Source organism: Bombus terrestris, chromosome 3 (assembly GCF_910591885.1).
Source record: "Bombus terrestris chromosome 3, iyBomTerr1.2, whole genome shotgun sequence".
Classification (NCBI taxonomy): domain Eukaryota; kingdom Metazoa; phylum Arthropoda; class Insecta; order Hymenoptera; family Apidae; genus Bombus; species Bombus terrestris.
The window spans coordinates 11625583-11639088 of NC_063271.1; positions in this window are offsets into that span (position 1 = coordinate 11625583).

Genomic DNA, 13506 nt, shown 5'->3' on the forward strand with positions numbered 1-13506 from the left:
CTTTGACACTAAAATTACCTAAATCTGGGAAATCCTTAGGAATTTATTAAAACCTCCGATATTATTGTTTGGTGTATAGCCTTGGGCTAAGAAACATTCGTAAATTCTGATAAATAATAGAATTTTTCTTGTTTCCTTCTTTCTGCTCTACACCTGTTTCTTAATTATCGACTTAATTATTTATGTAAACATGCATATGTATATATTTATTATATTTTTGCAAATATTTTGGCATTCGTGTTCTTTTTGCATTAAATTTGTTTTTCTCTGATTCCGCCCTTTATAAATGATTGTTCAAGTCATGAAGTCACACGATGGTCTCATATAAGCCAGTTTAGTTCTCTTTTCAATTTTGTTTAAATTACATCTAATTCGTGAAATAATTTTTTTCAATCTGTTGACATGAAATTTTCAGCTCGTCGATAGTTTATTGTTAATAAACTGTTATTTATTATTGGAGATTTATATCTGCAGTCACGTAGGTTTCATTTATACGTGGTATACAGATTACACGAATTTATATTTAAACATGAGCAGAGACAGATTACCCTATATTTCAAACAAGCTATAATTGGCAACCGGGAAACCAAAATTCGTCGAGCCTCCTTCGGCCAGATTTAATCCAGGAATTGCCGTTTCCGTAGCCACATCAAACGGACTCGTTCCCGCGTAGCAAACCCATTTAATTAATGAATTAATTATCGCGAACCGGTGTAATAACGACCATTAGTCCGTGACTCAAAGCTTCTCAATTATTTACGTCATTTTCATACAACGATTGTTAAGACGTCGAGCATACACTTAACAATATTTCATTACAAAATTTCCCCAGCTGAAGTTCAACGTGACTGGAACAATATTCTTATCATGAATATGAAACATGTATATTTTATGAATATTATTAAAATTCCTCATTATTAATTTAAGGAAAGGAGCTAAGTTTTAATTTTAAATCTGAATCGATACCACAGATAAAAATTCACCTAATCCGCCATTTGCATGCTGGGTCGTTTTCAAACAGTAATTTTAAGTAGTTTCCTATTCTTCCCATATTTTTGGTTGAATTTTGCTTCGCTTAAAAAGACCGAGGTAGCATGTCACAGTAAAAACTATCGGATGATATTCTAGAAACTTGGAAGAGTATTCGAGAATTTTGGAGGGTTCTAAACCCCAGAAGCCTAAGAAAGAACTGCATAGACTTAAACGACCAAGTATGCAGGAAACGCCAGTAAAAATAAGTTTGCAGTTAGAAGGTGAAATTAAAAATTATAGTATATGGTTCATACTGTATTATTTTATTAGTTAAATTTTCTACTTATCTTTCTTCTATTAATAAATGCGTGTTTCAATTGGCATGTAATTGGCACGATCGCTGATATTTCAAATATTAATATAAGCAACGACTGATAAAATTGCAGTACATTGAAAGTATTTAAATTTGTAAATTATTGCAGTACATTATTATAGAAATATTCCAGTTTCTCATAATTCGACTCTCGCTACTCTTTCTCAAAAATTTAATCAGAATTTCATTACCTATTCCATGACTAATTTCAAATAATATCCACCGTTGCTGTATTGTATCTGCATGAAATACTTTAACATCGAAATCAGGTTACAAAGCTTCATTAGCCTGTAGATGCGATTAATCGTTTCCACGCTTCTGCATTCCTTTATCTCCGGAATAAATAATTTCTCGCACGGCAGATGAACCGTGCGATCGGAAAGTAATAAAAGGGAACTTCCCAGATGCTAATTACTTGGAAATCGTTAGGCGACGAAGGGACCGACGGCGTTGCATCGCTTAAAGTCCCTCGGAACTTTATTATATTAGGATGAATCGGCGAACCGTGAGATAGTTAAGTAAAGTAGAGTTTAATGTGCTGAAAGGTTTAAACGGCGGCGAAGTGTGGACGGTGAGCTAGTACTTCTTTCGACCCGAATAACGATTCCATAGTCCACGTTCTCTATTATTAAATCGTTGGATAAAGGAATTCTGTTCTCTGCAATCGGCCAAGCACGCGCCGATGTTCCAACAAAGGAGACGCAAAATTCAATAATAAAACGAATTCTGTAAAATTTTCTTAATCATTTGTGATAAAAAAAAGCGAACACACGCACGCATTTTCACATGTTTATTTTTTAGTAACTATTCCTTCTAATTACGACAAGCGTATAAATGATATATCGAGTAAAAACTTACTGTTCCACTGATATTTGCGATAATTGCACATAAGTGGCTATAGTGAATGAAATAAATAGATACAACCTAAATTAAATTGTAACAGTATCGTACGTTAAAATAAAATTTCATGTCACGGATGGCAGGGTCAGAACAAACCTCCTTGTTCACTTATTTCGCTCTTTTGCTGGTAACAATCGCAGTAACTCCGCGAGTAAAAACAGAATAAATTCCAGAAACTTCATGTATCGAATAATTTCCCAATTCACAATCCTATCTTACGAGCCCCTATTCCACGATTCCTCAATTATTCATGACAAAAGATCCCAACAACAGTCAGCCTGCATCCTAAATAATGCATTAACAAAGAGGCCGAAGAAAAGATGGAGCAACAATCAATTTTCAATGAAAATCACACCGCTCCTTATCCGTCTGAAACAAGTGTAAGCCCTGTCCTGGCGACAGGTCGCTTTGTTTATCGCAAGAGCCGACGCACCAGACCATTTCAGCTTATCCACCCCCTCGTTGTCCCAACCCCCCGACCGTTCCGGACGCAGCGTTCGCGAACAAACGATACTCTTTCTGCCTGGCGGGACACGGCACATTCGTGAGTATGAAAAAGAATTGCCACCCCCCGCCCTCACCGTGCTACCCTCGCCCAACGGTAACAAGAGCTTAATCTCTGCAGCTTTTCTCCCTTTCCGAAAGCTACGATGGAGACTCGGCGTTTGTACGCGCACACTGTAGCGGACGATTCACGCAACCGACGTCGGATTATACCCCTTTTTCAGTCGAAGATAGGGAGGAGGCAGGAAGGGGCAGGAGGAAACGGGAACAGAGAGCGGGCTGAATGGTTTAGCGAAGTTTAACGCTTCGCGGTATCACTATTTTCTTCGATTTTTCATCGTCTTTCTCCAACTCTTTCACGGTAAATCGGTAAAATGGTATTTTTTGAACTTTTCGCTTAGGTCTTGTTTGTTTTTCGTTATCATAGCTCAGACTTAAGCGAGTGGCTCGCAATTTCAATGGGAGAGTAGTTTTCAATCTGTTTCGATAGCCTCGGGGGTTTTCAAAGATCTTTGAAGATATTTGACTTTCTCTTTTGGCATTGCAGTGCGGAGCTTGGAGTTTGGAACTCAATGTATTTAAAACAACCGTACATGTAATTGTTATAATGAATGCTGCAGTACAGTTTCACTATTGATTCCTTTAGTGTCGATTGTAATCAACCTTAACGAGAACTATAGAATTTTCGAAACCTAGAAGCAAACATTTCTATTATACCAGTAATAAAAGATGGGACCAACGGGTTATCAATTTAAATCGTTTCTTAGGAATTTTATTGAGAATAACAAATATTTCTGACGAATCCAAACAAGAACTATATTCTCAATAATATTCCCAAAAACCGGAAACAAATATTAACCAATTCTAATCGTTCTTTAAGAACTGTCATTGAGGACCTCTGTAATAAACCCTGTAATTTGTAACCGCTAGAAAATTGTATAATTTTAGAAAATAACACAATTTTAGAAAATTATACGATTCTTACAGTGAATAATTCCAATTTCACGCGTAATTACCAGGGTTTCCATACGATGGCCCCATAAAGCTCCGAAAATCAAAATCATATTTTCATCCTTCCCCATCAACTCGCCATCTCTTTTACGCGAGATCGCATCCCTCTGGAATCCCTGCCTAAGACCTTCATTCGTCAAAAGAAAAAGCTTCAGAAAGAGGCCCGTCGAAGGTTGCCGATGTGATCGTGAAAAGAACACGCGGACGTGAATCGACGAGCAGGATCTTCTCCTTTCGGATATTATTAATCCATGCCAGCAGCGGGTTTAACCCTTTCGCAGAAAGGATTATCCCGGTAATGCAGCTTCTTCCGTTGGTCCATCACGGTTCTTCTCCGCCGTTTCTTTCCAGTTGGATCTCGCTCGGAGGGATGATGAAAACGCCCCGTTGAGTTGCCGCTGCGCGCACCCCCTAACAACGACGACGAGGGAGGGCTGAGAAGGGGATATAGGGGTGGCGTTCGCGTGATACGTAGAAAGCACGCTCGCCTACTACCACGAATTAGGTCACGAGCCAGCTGCGGGGCACGCGGAGAAAAATACCAACGGGCTACGAGAATGACGAGGGATGGCGGGGGTGGCGTACATCGATCGCGATTGTCCCACGAGCTCGACTTTTGCCAGGTCGCCGGCGAGGGTGGTAGTAAACAAGCGTGGAGACGACCTGCCTTTGTTAAAGAGAAGGACTCGTTACTTCTCGTTCTCCATTCCCTCTGTTTTTATTCTTTTCTCGTTTTGTTTCTTTTCACCTTTATTATTTTGATGTTGTTCCGATTCGTTTTGTTACAGTCGTTCGTGCTTTCGAATAGGTGTAAGGATATTTTCTTTGAGTTAGGAAAACGATTGCGGCAGGAGTTTGTAAGGAGGGTTGTTTGTGGTTCGCTTGCTGTGTATGGTAGTTTTCCAGAATTGTTATACGGAGGGTTATACGTTTTAGACTTATACGTTTGAGACTTTGCTAGTGAGACTTAGGAAGTTGTGTTAGGTAAGCAAGTTATTATTATTATTTATAACGTATAACGGAGAGGAATATGTTACATAATTATCATTTGAAATGTTAGTACTTAATAGTGTACTGTAATATATTCTATATCGTATTTCGTGGTATTTTGTTTTTAATATCGCGAGCGATATTGTTACTCGTATTTCTGCCACTCGATACTATGTTAAATTAATTAATGCTGTATTTTCAATGACCGAAATGTTGTTACTATACATACTATAGTATTCTGCATACCGTTTACCTACTGAGCTGGTATTGTATTTTTAACGCTAAAAACACTATTCTAAATTCCAGTATTTGCATTTTACCGCTTTGTTTGATGAAGTTATTAGATTTTTGGTAAAAAGAACAAGCGTGACGCTAGTGCAACGTTTTCCGTGATACATTTTCGGTTTTATCAGTTTTTAACGGAGTCGACGCAGTTTGCCTGCGAGGTGATAAATATAAAAGTAGGATAAACTCGGGCTTTGTTTCGCCTCGTTTTATCATTTTTTAATCGCGTTGCGATATCTTTCACGAGTGCGCCGATGAAACCAAATAGCTATTTGCTTTTCATTATATTCTTATGGCAATTTTGTACATCGTAAATATGCCAATAAAAGTGGGCGGTCCTTTTTGTGACGCGCATTTTATTTACCTGCCGTTCATAGTCTTTTTATATTTACTGATAAGAGTGGCCATTCGCCAGCCATTCGCTAAAATGGAACATAAACGCCCACCTATACAAGCAATCACAGATGACATTCATATATTTTTTTATGCTTTTTTAGGATCGTTTGCTTCCCCCGTGTTGTGATTCAAGTGACCTTTTCGTTTCGAGTGTCGAATTTGTACTAATCCCCCAGGTATAGTACGCTGTTCGAGTTTAATTAGTTGAACACTCCGTTGAAGATGTACTCTCGAGGTTACAAAGTGTGCTATAATTAACGTTAAATGTTTCAGCTGCCGCTAAATTTGTTTAAATGTCAAGCGTTCCTGACATTACTCCTTATAAAACCAACGATATAAACAAATGGATAGCTTTATGTTTGGAATCATCTGCAACGCAACCTCGTCGTTTGAATTTCACAGTAACATGTTTCCTGATTCATTGTGAGTTTTCATTTCAATTTCACGTTAAAGTCTTCTTCAAATCATTCAAAGTCTTTTTACTTGCCGAAATGAGAACGAGTTTGAATCGTAAACGTAGGAGATTAATATAAAATAAATACAAGTTACACTTTAAAATGTTGAACAGATCTCTGCCCAAATTCTATTTCTTTAATTGTGCTTATAAGAGTATGAATTTGCATAAACATATTTATTCTTCCTCTATTACAATACTCTATTTGACACATTTTTCATCGCTTTGTCCCAACACATTCTATTTTAAACCATTCAACCAATGATTGAAATGCAAAGTAAAATTCGCATCCAGCTCAAAGCTTCTTCCACCAAATCGATTCCCGCCTCGATTATTCGAAAATCATCCGAAAATTCGATGTTTTTCAAGAGCCGGATTCAGGTCAAGAGAAGCATTTCCCCGAAGTATGTTTGCGTGACGATAAAGCAAACGAAAAATTCGCTCGGCCAATCGAGTTCAGAATGAAAGGCGATGCAACGGATTCAGAGAAACTTCTGCAAGATTGCGTGACTTCCTTGCAACGCGTATGTGTGTCGATTCAGAGTAAGGTGGTCTGGTCATGATTTCGCGGCAGTAAGGCTCGTAAAAGATCTAGACGAATCGGCCGGAATCCGAGCTTTCGAATCTTCGTCTTTTACTATGTCATAATATCGACGTTGCGTTGGAACGACCAGGAATATCGATTCTCTATCCTGAATGGATCATTTCTCCCGAGGGAAGATGGTGCAATTTGCGTCACGAGACCCGGAGCACGTTTATTTTGCGTGTTCCCGCTAGAGCAGCTTTATGGTCGCGTATCACTTAGTTTAGAGACGAGCTGACGGAAGAGAATCGTCTCGATAGTCTTGGCATAGGCGTAACCGGGTTGAGAAGCCACGTCGGCTCTGAACGGGGGATGAACTAATAAAAGTCGACAAGAAGAATTTCACCTGGAATGAGAACGTTATGTTAAACGTTTTCATTTATCTCTGGCTGGCTACCGAGTAAGGCAGAAGGTGGAAGAATTCTTCTTCCTATTTTTTTGCAGGTTACTTTATGGAGGAGCAGTTGGCGCTGGTTGTATTCTTCGCTATGGTGTTGGAAGTAATTACTTCGAGTACTCTGTAACGAATAACAGTGATAACTGTTTGAAATTTATTTGTTTCGAACAACGAATAATAGCGTAGGACAAGGGAATGAAATTGGCCATATGCCAGTAATACGTGGGTCTGTTCCAAATTAGTCATAATTTGCTATTATTGCTTTAAAAATTTGAAGTTATAAACTTGTTTGGCTCACCAAAAAACGAACGATGAAATAATGAAGAAGTTGTACGAATGTGACATTATTAGAAGGTAATTTATCTAGTATTTTATTAAGACACGAAAAGTCTACTAAAATAGTAAACATTTTACAAAATACTGTCAAAAACATTGTAAATGCTACCAAAATTTTTGTAACTTAAACATCATGGAAATATCATAGTAATCTTTAAGAAGAACTTAAATTATTATTCTTAAACGTTAATTAAAAGCAAGCAGATCTGGGAGAGAGAACATAAAGCAGTTGGTAATTAAATATATTTTCTCTGCATATCTTTCTAATGCAATGGTAAAGATGAACAAAGTTCAATGTTCACAGAAACGATATCTTTTTAGTCTATTCTTAAATCTACCCTTTTATATTGTACGTGACTGTGAACACAATAAAATTGTCGCAAGATTATCTATTTATGTGATCTTTAAATACTGTCAGTTACGCATCAATCTCCTTTGCAATCAAATTCGTAACAGTTCCATTAGCATTTTCATATAGAATGATAGACGACTGTCAACGCTGGAGACCTCAATGAGTATTGAAAGAAATCACGCGACACGCGACAGAAACGAACGCAAGCAGCATTCGAACAAGAACGTGGAGGTAAACCGTGAACTAAGTCCGAACGCTACGTGTGCAACGAAACGTAAGTAGACTACAATAGATTGCTAGATTGGTCTAGAAACTCCGTAATGCTGAAAACGTAGGCACCGTGAACGTGTGTGAAAGAAGCTGACGGAAGATGTGAACGAGGGCGAAAGGAAAGGTGGCTGAAAAGCGAATGAAAAGTATAAAATGCGACAAAGGCGGCAATGTTGGAGCAGCTCATCAGCGTTCGTCCAGAGAACGAAATTTTTTTGTCTTTGTCGAGATGCTGCTTATTTAAAGTCAGCCCTCCTTTACAATTGCAGCGTAAAAAAAAAAAAAAAAAAAAAACTGAAATTTCGCTTGTTCCCAGGCGTATCTTTAACGTATAAGCATTGTAATACGTGTTTTTGTTTTAACGACTCTTAGTTCTTGTAGTAGGTGCTTTGCCTTTTCTTTCTCCCCATATTGAAATATCGTGCTCGAGAGATTTTGAAGTCAAAAGTTGGTTTCAGTGAAAAATGTTCTAACCTTGCTATGGCAGTGGTAATTAAAAAAGGTAATTTTTTAAATGAATCGCGAGACGTTAAATTATAATTGTGAACATTTAATATCGTATCTTAATTATAATGCATATAATTCTAACTTAAATTCGACTTTATAGAAACATTTGAAATTGCCATTATCGAAATAATTGTTCCGTCGTACGTACTTTTGCTGGTTAAAATGTGGATTAATAGAAGCATTTCGCGACGTAATCTTGAAAATGAGATATACGAGTTTAACGTAAATTAGTACGTACGTATCTACGAATCTGCATCTACAGATCAGACGAGAGGTATTTAGAGCATATTTCTTGCCCCTGCATCGTCTCACTAGCTAACTTTCTAACGATGTACAGTATCAAACACCTAATCACTCACGCCCTCAATTTTTGTAATCATTCATCCATTCACCCTTAACGATCTTACCAAACTCAAAAATCTATACCTTCTAATTAATTCAATGTCTCCAATGTGCATCTACTATGAAATTTACATATCTACAATAGCTACATTCAAATCTGTCGATCATTCATTCATTCATCCATTCGTGTTTATCAGACAAGACTCAAAAATCCAACTTACTCGATACTCCAATAACTACAACACTTACATGTCAATAGCTGAATGCATGTCTGTAATCAAATTTGTTTATACACCAGATAATTCTCATATTCTAACAACATAGCAAATCACCTTATAACATTTACATATAAATAACAATATCCAAACGTGCTTTACTCGCCAGTTTACGAATTGAAAGAGGGGATAACCAGGCAAAAGGCCAATATCGTCGTTCTTATTACCTTAAAGAAACTCGTAGGCTACTCTTCGAGAGGAGGAGCGACACGCTGCCGTAGTTTCGCATTTACGATTATTATAATGGCGACCGGTGGGCTCCATTACCAGGATAGCCAGGCGCGTTCCTGGTTTCCACCATTAGGCCCCTTCTTCTTCTTCCTCTGCGTTTTCTCACCCAGTCCGCGTCCGCTTTCTTTTCTCTAGAAACGATCCCTGTAATAAACCGGCCACGCTAAAACGCCGCTATAAGCTGCCCTCCTAATATCGCGGTGACTTTGCCAGATGGTATTAATAACGTGCCTTTAGTATTCATGGCTTTAGCTCCCCCTTTTCAGCCGCTGGATAATCGTTGAACCCCTCCAGAATGCTCTTTTCCTGGCGGACTTTGTCTTCGGTCCTCCCATCAAGACGTTTTCTTTCCACAAGACAATGATCTGGATTTGTTCCTCGTGGATGATTCGCGGACCCCTGGTTTTGATTTTAGTGGTTCGTTGTAAGGGTTATACGATAAGGATTTTTGGGGTGGATGGCGATTAAGACTTTATTACAGAGATAATTTTTGAAGAAAGCTGCGCGGATTAGGGTGAACGATACACAAGCGTTTCTCGCTTGTTAGATGTAATTAGGTTCGTTGTAGAATGGATCTTTGACCATATTAGTTTGTATGAATTGTGACTTAGGACGTGTTTGAAAAATTTTTAGCTTTAGTAGAAAGTTTCCATTTCTTTAAGAATATTCGAATGAAACATGGTATAAATGGAACGCTTGATTAATATAATTCTCCAGGTCTGAGTAAATCTAACACTAAGAACATGTAGATGTTTTGTACAAAATTAATCGATAAAATGATATTATGTGATGAATTATTCGTAAAATACCTATAAAGTTGATCAGTTTGAAGTGTCTATGAAGATTATAGGGGATATTAAGCTTCAATAGCAGTATTGATATGAAATTGTTAAATGTTATTGGCCACCGTAATAAATTATCCAATATATGTGCATATTAAATATTCTAATATTGTGCCTTATAACGAGATGAAATATTTTGCTAATTATTATTTTATATCGTACGTATTGGGATTGCACGTGACAACTGTAACGACGTTAGGTGCGAAACAATAATGTCAACCATACTATCAAATTTGCAAAATATTAAACGATGTAATATTACTGGCTTAATTACGTTGCATCCAATAATATTTAATCTTGATCAATAATATTGCATAATATTGTGCAATTATACGTATTGCTCGGCAATGAGTATTTTTTCGTCGTTTCATTTAAAATGAAAATTGATAATAATGCAATATGCATATGTAATTTATGCAGTGTAAAACTAACAGACATGACGTTTTTCTAATTTCTTTAAATTTTGTTATTGATAAACTGCGGATGAATGCAACTAAAGGAATGAAATTTAAATAGAAATTTATCTTACCTATCAAACGTAATAAATACTTTATTTTGGATATTTTACTTATTCCTGCATATTTATATTGTTATATATATATATATATATATGCGTGTGTGTGTGTATTTATTTATATTGTATGCATTTTTGCAACTTCAAATTATTCATAAATGTATAGAAATTCGCAGTCTAGCTATTAGGAACTTTCCCATGATTCCCAGTTTCATTTATGAAAAGAATCTTTCATTTGTTATAATATAACATTTTAAATACACCGACAATCTCCACTAGAATACAATCAGAATCATTCAACATGTACTTTTTTAATAAATTTATTTTTCCATTACTTTTCCATCAAACGCAGGCGAATTTCCAGCGAAGCCACCCCCTTCTGCCCGTATCGCGTCGCGTAAAACAGAACGAAACCAAATAAAAGAAATGGCAACAAACCAAACACGGGCAAAAAAAAAAATAAAGCAAGGGAGAAAAAGGAAATTCGTACAATTTTTCACAAGAGAGATCGAACGAATACACCAAGGGGAGCGGGGGCGATACCGGTCGGTTGTCGATTGGATTCAACAATCGAGGCGATCGCATCGTTGCTCGAAAGTAAATAAACGCGCGATAAAACGAGCGCGTGTATCGCCAGCGAATAATGTTATCGGTGATCGTGCAGCGGCCGCGTTTGAACGAGTCGCCTGTAGATTAATTGGCAAACTTCCGGTATGGCGCTTCGAACCCGCGGCACCAAGTGCGACCGGTTTAGTTATGCGCATAACGGATGCACACCGGCGCAGTTTCTGCGTGCAAATGAAGCGGCGACTATTCGACCACCCACGCTCGTTCGTTCGAATAAAATATGGAAAATTCCGCCCTCGTTATCCTACGATTTCCAGATTTCTTTCTTCGTACTGAGTTTCATTTTATCGATTATTCATCCGTTGTTGCTTGTCAGTAGAATTAATGGTTTTAATTTATTCGAGGATGTTTGGTTTGGAGGATGGTTTTAATTTATTCGCACAGTTTGAGGATGAGAGAGGAGAAGAAATCCTGAGGTGGCGAGCATTGTAGTTTGAAGTTTTTGCCGACAAATCTTCTGTTAGAGTTAAGGAAGTTTTGTTAGTTTCTAGATATTGTTGGCGATCTATACGCATAATTTTCTTTGCTTCTAAAATAAAGGAGTCGCTATACATATAATCAAATATAACGTTTTATTTTAATTTGCATAATAGGAATCAAGCTGGTGTAATTTTACTATTTAATATCAGTGTAGTAATACAATAATACAGTTGCTAATAAGCTTTATGAGTAATAAGGTGAATATGCAATTTCTAATAACAGTTAATAATAGTAAATAATACTGAAATATTTCTTTGGGGTAGTTTCGAAGGAGTTTGGTAATCGACATTAGACTTGAAAGATTTGTTTGTATTAATTATATGAAAAACGATGATCGTTCATAATGTGACACAGAAGTCAAGCTATATATAAATCCTTGTGAAACTCATTCGCATTTTGTAAACATTCCGCCTAAAAATACGAAAGGCCTCGTCCTTGGCAACTCTTTAAAACGTGCAAGTGAAAGTGTCTAACCTTGGTCAAGGAGACCAATTGACCGTCAAGCAATCTTCCTGCTGCAAGCCTTTCCTCTCCGCGGGGTAAAAGTTAAAATTCCAAGGGGCTGGAAATTACCGTCTCAACGGGGATGAATATTTCACGTCGCGTTAGATTACATTCGGCTCGAGGGGTTAAATCCCGAGTCGAAGGGCATAGCGGTTCGTATTTTCCCGCTGTGGTACGATGGTCGACGACGACCTTGCCACCCTTTCGAAATACGTTTAAAAATCGGCTGCTCGACAGTTCCAGGAGAGAAGAGCCAGCTTTACGCTGTGCCCGAATCGATAAATGGGGTTGCATCCTCGCCCCTTGTCCTTCCACCCTTTCGTTCCCCTCGTTTCTACCACCTCCGGACACCCTTAAGAGCCAGAACGTGAGATGACGGTTAAAGGTCAAGGCCGGGCTATTTCCTGCACGACCGAACCTCGAATCTGTCGGGCTACGAAGGTCCGCCGAGAAAACGGGGGATGAAACTGCGTGGGCACGCGGGACACGCTACTGAAAACGTCGTGATGAACAAAGTCGTTCGTATGATATCGATCGGTTTGGAAAATCCCTTTGAGGCATTTTTTCTTTCTGATGTGTTTGGGGAATAAAGGAAAATACGTGATATTTTTTGTTGTTTGTTATCTTTGCTGATACGATTGGGAGTTGGTATGGTTTCTAGTCTGGTAGGTTTAGTGGAGTTAATGGGTGTTCGGGGAATGATATCAAAATTGACGGATGTTGGATTGGTTTATATTTAGTTGTTGATAGTGTATTTTTTAAGGGTATTGTTAAAAATTAATGTGTTTTTAGATTATTACTTATAGTGGATATCGTAATGGGGTGGATTCGCAATTTGGTTGTCATATGAAACTGATGCATGTTGAATTTCATTTGATCCTGTAATTTCTATATACATTTCCAGATTGATTTTGAATTTAACTAATATGACAATCGTACCTTATTATAGTAGTGATGAAATTTCAAAATGTTTCATATGGATAATACACACAATATAGATATAAATATTTTCCATACTAATCCTGCGAATACTTTCCTAAACCAGTGTACGTGAAACTTTGAAAATGGTCTAAAATGATATTTAGACTTCAAGCATTTGAGAAAGTCACCAGCAGGAACAAAAAATGGTAGCTGCGAGTTTAACCGAGAAAATAAACAACCGCAAGTGTTTCGAAATCCAAGGCGTGCGAGTTCAAAGAACCGCGAAAGAAATCACGGACCGGAAGCGGCTTCCGTGGAAGTTCGCAGACGTCAGGAGAGGGCAACGTGAGTTAGAGCCGGCAAATGCAAAGTTATGGCTTGCAGAACACTTTAAACAGTCGTAAAATATGAGACTGCAACGAGCGTCGCTCAACCCATGC